Here is a 7,739-nt window from a genome sequence, read left to right as displayed (position 1 = left end):
GGGGGGCATCTCTGCTTTTATTAACATGACTAAAAATAAGGACTTTGATTTTTTGCATTGAAAGGTTGTCCTTTTTTCTCATTTGATGTTGATTACTTCTGACAGAAAATCAAGGTTATCCTCAGTTGTATGAGTATGAACAACAAGCATTACGAGAATAACAGAAGTAGAGAACAGAACCCAATTTCTTTTCTCATACTCTCGTAAGCTCCCCTCTCTTTCTATTTATATTTTATATCACTTGTTATTGTTAACAAGGCATGTACCTGCCAATAAATGGACAATTAAACTATGCATGTGAAGAAAATGGAATCCAGATTAAGGGGAGATTTGACCACAACATGTACAGTCACGTGTATTTCAAGTCTTCAGCAACGATTTCTTACCCTAACGCTGTTTTGGTATCTTTCTACATGCTCGTTTTGCCCACCGCCGTCACACCCACACTTGAACCAGGATAACTTGGAAAACTAACACCTGAGTATTTCATAATGCAATTAGCCAAGTAGTGACTGCAAAAGGCAGTGCAATACAAACTAGTAGCTAGCAGCTCAACGCTAATACTAATTGATATGTCTTTACGGAAGCATGGCAAAAACAATTAGGAGAAAATTTTCTTAGGGTTCGATCTTACTGCGAGCATGTGATAGATAGAGTCCACTGCACCAAAATGAGTCATGGCAGACAAGAAAGACGCCTAATCGGTTCCAAGTTACCAACATACATATACCTGATCAATCTCCTTATGATCCTCGCAGCGCGGTCGATCATGTGTCACACATGCTCGTCCTCGACACAAACTGTAAGAGACCCTTGCGTGTTGCTGCTGTCATCATCATCAGGTGATCTCATGGGTGTGTTGGGCTGAAAGAAATAAAGAAAATTGTTCAGGTTCCACAACAGAGGTCTATACTATAGCATATGCATTGGTTGGGTTAACTGGGCTTGAAAAGTAAACAATTTGCATCAACATATATGAAAAATGGTGACCCTGTATTGATGCTATATATATGAAGCAAAAGAGACAAGGTTGTCCTTTTACCTTTAACATGAAAACAATAAGGGCTTTCGTTTTCATCGTGGAAAAGTTGTCCTTTTATCCATTTGACACTGATTGCCTCTGACAGAAAATCAAGATTCTACTCTGGTGTATGTGTATGAACAACAAGCATTACAACGGAATAATAGAAGTAGAGAACAAAACCCCCTTTCTTTTGTCATAATCTCCTAAGCTCCCCTCTCTTTCTGTTTATATTTTATATCACTTGTCATTTGTTATTTTCCACAAGACATGTTCCCGCGGATGAACAGACAAACTATACAGGTGAAGAGAAGGCAATCCACATCAAGGGGAGATCAGGCCACAACATGTACAGACAGGTCTGATTTAATTTAACAACAATGTCTAATCATGTGTTTGTGTAATCTCGTGTGTGCGCGCCCGTTTGCTTGTGGAGGAGAATGGAGCTGCGAGGCGGCCATGCTATATAGACGCGCGCGCGCTCGTGTGCCACCCGGCCCGGGTACGTGCATAACATGCATGCACAGCATGGGACACTGATGGTACCTACGTACGGGGCCCTTTTTCCTTTTGTAGCGGCGGTGAGCAGGTGCACGTCGTCGTTATTTAGCAGTGCACTAATTGTAGACGGGGCGACAAGGCCGTCCGAGCTAGAGGGACCGGCCGGAAGATTTGCCTACGTGCAAAAGACTCGACCAATCGAAGAGCTGCACGGACCATTGACATAGCATGCCATTCAAGTCTCGTGTGCATGTGCTGCGTGGCGCAGCTTGGGCCTGCCGTGCACATGTCCCGCGCCAGTCCGAGGCTTCGTGGAACCCTAACGACGGCTTACATTTTTTCTTCTTCTCTTACTTACTTAATTAATAACGATTTCTTCTGCTACTCCTTTACAAGAACAACCAACGATGCATGCGTGATGCTATTTTTTAAATTTCAGAATTATACCAAAACCACTATATCCGGGGAAGTTTTTGCCCTCACGTTTCACCACTTGGATGAAAGCAACTTGAGAACTTGTGAGTTGCAGCCACGTGTATTTATTTGGGACCCAGGGGGGTAGAAATCGCATGTGGCTCTGGGTTTCCGTTGTAAATTTTGTTAACGTGGACTGCATGTTTGTGTGTGCGCCTAGCATTTTCGGCATGCTTGGGCCATCCCAATTGACCTCTGTACATTCCGTACTTCAGTTTCCTACTGGGTTGCATGTGTGCTGGACCCTCAGTTTTCATTGGGCTGCATGTAGTACTGCTTTTTTCCGAGCATTCTCATTGGGTTGCATGTGGGGCAGATTCGATTGGTGATTTGAGTATGTGGTCGTTCTTAGGCTGGCCATAATGGGGTAACATAGTAAGTAGTAACATGTACTTGGGACTCGCAAACGTGCTTATGTGGCAGGTAATTAAAGAAGAGAGAGATGGTTATAGTAACATAGGTAGATACCGTAACATAATAAATGTGATGCTACTATGTGTCATGCATGGCAATAAATGAGACCATCTATAATACTAGTATTATATGATACTATGCACTATAAAAGTAGTAACATAGACTAGTAACATATGCATGTTACTAATCTAAGTTACTCCCCACTATGATCAGCCTTAGCTTGCGATTGCACGTGTTCACTCATCCCTTACCGTGCATGACGATATTTTTACTCTCTTTTATTTCCTCACGCACAGCTATGCATGCGTGACGTGCGTTCCCATCGGGAGGTCGGTTCGTTTTTCTCGCGTGTTCGACCGTACTTCTGGGAGGGTGCCACGTTAGCGTTAGTTTACAATTTGGCTTCCATCCGCATCACGTGTGTAGTTTGTTTCACGTACATAGGCGGTTGCTGCTTCGATCGCGTGCTCTTGTTGTTTCACGTCCACATCATCGTGTTCGAAATGGCTTTCCCACAGGCTCCTATAAATACGGGTGTTTCCTGCTGCTGCTCCTTCCATCGCAGTATATGGTACCTGCTCAGTTGCGTTTGTATTTACCTGATCGTTTTGCATTAATGGGGGAGGCTGCGGTTGGCGATGAATTTCACCTCCTCCCCGTCCTGTCCGCGCCGTCGAGTTCTGGTAATTCGCCTCCTAGCGCCGCCCTCATGCCGCCGTACGTGATGTGGCCGGCGAGGAGATGCGCAAGAGCGGCACCCCGGTGTTCCTGATGATGCTCTTGGACACGGTGGCAAGGACGGGGACGCCATGGCAGGAAGTGTCGTCGCCGCCGCTGTCATGGATGTCGATCACTGGCCCGCGCTTGCTGATGCAGCCGAGACCAAGGCCCGGTCCTGCCCCGTTTTCCTCCTGTCCTCAGCCCCCCTCAGGTACGTGTCTGGCTGTTTGAACTGGTGCCTACGATGGCGCGCACCATGTAGTCCACGACGTACGCCGATGTGTGGTAAGGCAGGTTCTTCGTCGAAGACGAGGCCGACGTCGGGGCGACGGAGTGGAGAAGGCGGCCGAGCTTCTCCTTGTGGGCGGGGCGGAAGGACTGGACCCGGCGGGAGCGGAGCACAATCTCAAGGGGTTGCATATCTTGCGAAGCTGCCGCCATGCGTCGCCCTAGGACGTGAATATGACACCCTTCGACGTCACCGTACATCATCTATCGCATGAATTTCAGAGGCTTGAGGACGCGTTGTTGGTCTTTATGATCTCTCGCGGAGCGCCTCGGATTGCAGCGGCTCGAGGGCGATTCGGGATTGAGCAGGCCAGCAGCTACGGTGGTCGTGCGCTTATGCCCACCCCGACGACGACGGCACCATGGAGCGCCGCGACGTATGGCGCTAGGGCAGCCATGGTGCATATATGCGGCAAAGGAGCGATTGCTTCTTCCTGGCCTGTGCGAGCGCGGTGTGGCAATGCTCGGAGGTGGTGGGGCAGGTGGCCGATGACCAGCAGAGGCCACGGTCCGTGGTGTGGAGCTCGCCGAGGCGAAGGCGGAGCATCATGAGCGAGGCGCGACGGGAGCGCGGTCCAGGGTGGCCTAGGACGATGTGTGGTGTCCTCGAGGCCGCCAATTCGCCGGCGCTTACAATCGAAAAGTGCACGTACGTGCGTAAATCATAGTTTCGGACAGAGACAATCTACGCGCACGCGTAGTCGGACCACCTATCAGCATCGTCATGGGCAACACAACGTGAACGATCTGTGTCGTGAAGGGCGAATCGTCGTCGTCGTCTTCTCATGACTGGCGGCCTGTGAGCCCGGCAGAATCGGCTCTGGGAAGACGCCGCCAATGGAGGCGTGCGAAGGTGGCAGCAACGCTGCGCAAGTGTATGGAGGCTAAAGCTACCGTGGACAAGTTCTTCGTCGACATGCTGCGGGGAAGTCCAGCATATTAATTATTACTCCGTAGTTGCTTAGTAGCGCTAGACATAGCTGTAGCTTTATATTATGTTTAAACTGTACTTGGAATCTAAAGCATGTCAAGTATATATCTGATTATAATTGTAGGGTGTTTGATATACGAGCTGCGTAATCAAGAAAGGACAGTCCAAATAGTTGTTTCACGTTGATAAGTTTATTCCCGCTCTCAGAGTTAGCATATCCATGCATGTGATTTGGTGCCATGTATTGTTCCATGTTGGTAAGTTTATTCCCCCTTTCCAAAGTTTCCATTGTGATTTAGTATTATGCATGATTTATTTGACTAATATTTGGTCATGCTAGAGCAGATAATAACTATCCAACCAGTTATAAAGGCGATGCAAAAAAAAAAAAACAGTTATAAAGGGGGGTTAGAAATTGTAAAGTATGTTAGCTAGATAATTCAAGCACTTTTCAGATTTATATTGAGAAATTATATATGTTCGGCAGATGGTTAAAACAAAATGTCATCAGCAATGAAGTGTTGTTCCAAAAAAAAAGGCAATAAAGTGTTGTTTTTTTAGTGATACCAGTGTTGTTTCAACTCTCTTGCTAAGTTTCAGTATCAAGTACAAAACGTCCTAATGGATATAGTTCTCTTGGAAATTATGATGTGCTTATGGTAGTAAAAAGGTTGTCATAGTATACGCAGGTATGCTGTTCTACTTAATGTTCGTATTGCGGCTCTCATGCGTAAACTAAAACAGGAATATGTTTGATAATTGAAACTCACGCTGATGTTCTGTATTTTTCTTTTTTTAGTGCATGTAGGAAGTTCCTGTAGATTGATGTGACCACATAATTCATGCAAATTCTCACGTGCCGGCTACCGCTGATTTCGTGCAATCTGGATGCCTCTCGACGCCGGATTTCTTCCCACTGCCCACCTTTTCACCATCGTACTGGTCCATAAAAGGGCTCGCCTTCTTCATCAATGGTTCGGATCTCGCTTCTACCGCTCACCCCTGCATAGTGCGCCCGTCTCTCAAATTTCATTTGCGCCCACGGCAGTTCTTCGCCGGAGGCCACTGCCAGGTCCCACTCTATTACCGGCGCCGGCCATCTGCCTCTCTCTCTCTCTGTGTGTGTGTGTGTGTGTGTGTGTGTGTGTGTGTGGGGGTGGGTGGTATATCAAGGACCTCGGCAAGGCACTGGAGGTCGGTGACGTCGAGGAGGAGGAGGCCAGTCTGCACGACGGCCATGGATGCGAACCGGCACGGTGTCGTGTACCTGCAGGGACCATGGAGGCAGGGACTGAACGGCGTCCTCAAGTAAGGTAAGGTAGATATAGCTTCCTATCGAGGTCGTTGTCAAAGGACCGAGGGCGTTCACAGCGCATGGTAGTTCACCAACATCGACAGTAATCCCGTAGGAGGCTACACCAGAATGATCTTTATGACTTCTTACTGTTAGACTGTATTTACATGTGTATATTGTAACGTTGTATACCACCTCATTATATATATATGTGATAGGCCATCCCTAGAGGGTTGTGCCGGTTCCCCCCAAAGCCTATTGTCTTACATGGTATCACGCTAGGTTACGTCCGCTTCCGCCTAAAAACCCTAAACCGCCTCCGCCGCCGCCGCCGCCACCGCCGCCGCCGCCGTCGCCCGACTGCTATGACGTCCGCCGCTGCGTCCGGCTCCACCGCCACCGGTTTTCTGCCGGCCTCCCTCGCGGCACTTCTCTCGAGGCCGCTGGATGCCGCCTCCCTTCAGGCGCCGATCGGCCGATCGGGACACGGAGCGTCGGCTCCCTCTTCGCGCTCCCGCCGGCTGCTACTTCGCCCGGGCAGGCGCTTGTGGCCCACACCACCGCCGCCCCGTCAACCGCGGCTGTCGCGCCCTCGGCCACTGCGCCGCTGGTGGCGGAGGACGTCGCGCTGGCAGGCTTCGCGGCGTCAACCGCGGCCATCGCGCCCTCTGTCACCGCGCTGGCTGCCCCTCCGACTGTCTCCACGGTGTTCTCACCTCAGCCAGTCTCCTCGATGGGATCGCAGCCGACGCCGCCGTTTCACTTCGGCCATCTCATCACCATCAAGTTGTCGTCGGACAATTACATCTTCTGGCGCGCGCAGGTTCTTCCGCTTCTTGGGAGTCACTCTCTGCTTGGCTATGTCGACGGCTCTCTCCCTTGCCCTCCTGCGCTGGTTGACAGCGTGCATGGTCCGGTCTATAATCCGGCTCACCGTGTCTGGACAGGGCAGGAACAGGCGAACCTCTCCTCCATCCAGGGGTCGCTCTCTCCGGCCGTTGCTGGGCTTGTTGTCTTCGCCAAGACGTCCCACGAGGCATGGACTATTCTTGAGCGCTCGTTTGCGGCACAGTCGCAGGCTCGTGTATCTGGGCTCCGTCGCCAACTTGGGGAGTGTCAGAAGCTTGACTCCACCGCCACTGAGTTCTACAACAAAGTCAAGAGTCTCGCCGACACGCTGGCCTCCATTGGACAGCCCCTCACCGACTCCGAGTTCAACTCGTTTATCGTCAATGGTCTTGATGAGGAGTATGACGCCCTAGTCGAGATCATCAATGAGAGGGGCAACTCCACGCCCATGCCAGCACACGAGGTCTTTTCACGCCTCCTGCTTACTGAGCAACGAGTCGAGACGCGCCGATCCAGGGGCAACGGCGCCCTCTCGGCAAACGCCGCCACCAAGGGTGGTCGCTCCTCTGCTTCATCCAGGGCTCCATCGGGGCAGTCACCACCACTCGCCTCGGCCCCTCCTCCTACTGCGACGCTACCAGGGGCTGGCGGTCCACGTGTGTGCCAGCTTTGTGGTCGCGATGGGCACTGGGCCTCGAAGTGTCACAAGCGCTTCCAGCGGGGTTTTCTTGGTCTTGGCAATGACGGGAAGGATACACGCAACTTTGCTCGTCAGGTCGCCATGGCTGATCGTCCACCGCCGCAGAAGCCACAGGGACACACTCAGTCCTACTCCATTGATCCCCACTGGTACATGGACTCTGGGGCAACAGAGCACCTGACCAGTGAGATGGGGAAGCTTCACACTTGTGAACCCTACCATGGCTCCGACAAGATCCACACCGCCAATGGAGCAGGTATGCACATCTCTCATATTGGTCAAGCATCACTTCTCACTAGACATGCCAATAGGAGTCTTCAACTTCGCAATGTTCTTCGAGTTCCATCTGTGACACGTAATCTTCTTTCAGTTCCTAAACTCACTCATGATAATAATGTGCTTTGTGAATTTCATCCTTTTGATCTTTTTATTAAGGATCGGGGCACGAGGGACATTCTTCTTAGTGGGCGGCTCTGCCAAGGTCTCTATCGTCTGGAGCATCCTGGCGTCGCTCGCGTCTTCAGTGGAGTTCGGGTATCTCCGTCAC

The sequence above is a fragment of the Triticum dicoccoides genome, chromosome 7B, assembly GCF_002162155.2.
Source record: "Triticum dicoccoides isolate Atlit2015 ecotype Zavitan chromosome 7B, WEW_v2.0, whole genome shotgun sequence".
Taxonomy (NCBI): domain Eukaryota; kingdom Viridiplantae; phylum Streptophyta; class Magnoliopsida; order Poales; family Poaceae; genus Triticum; species Triticum dicoccoides.
Note: the sequence above shows the minus strand (reverse complement) of the source record.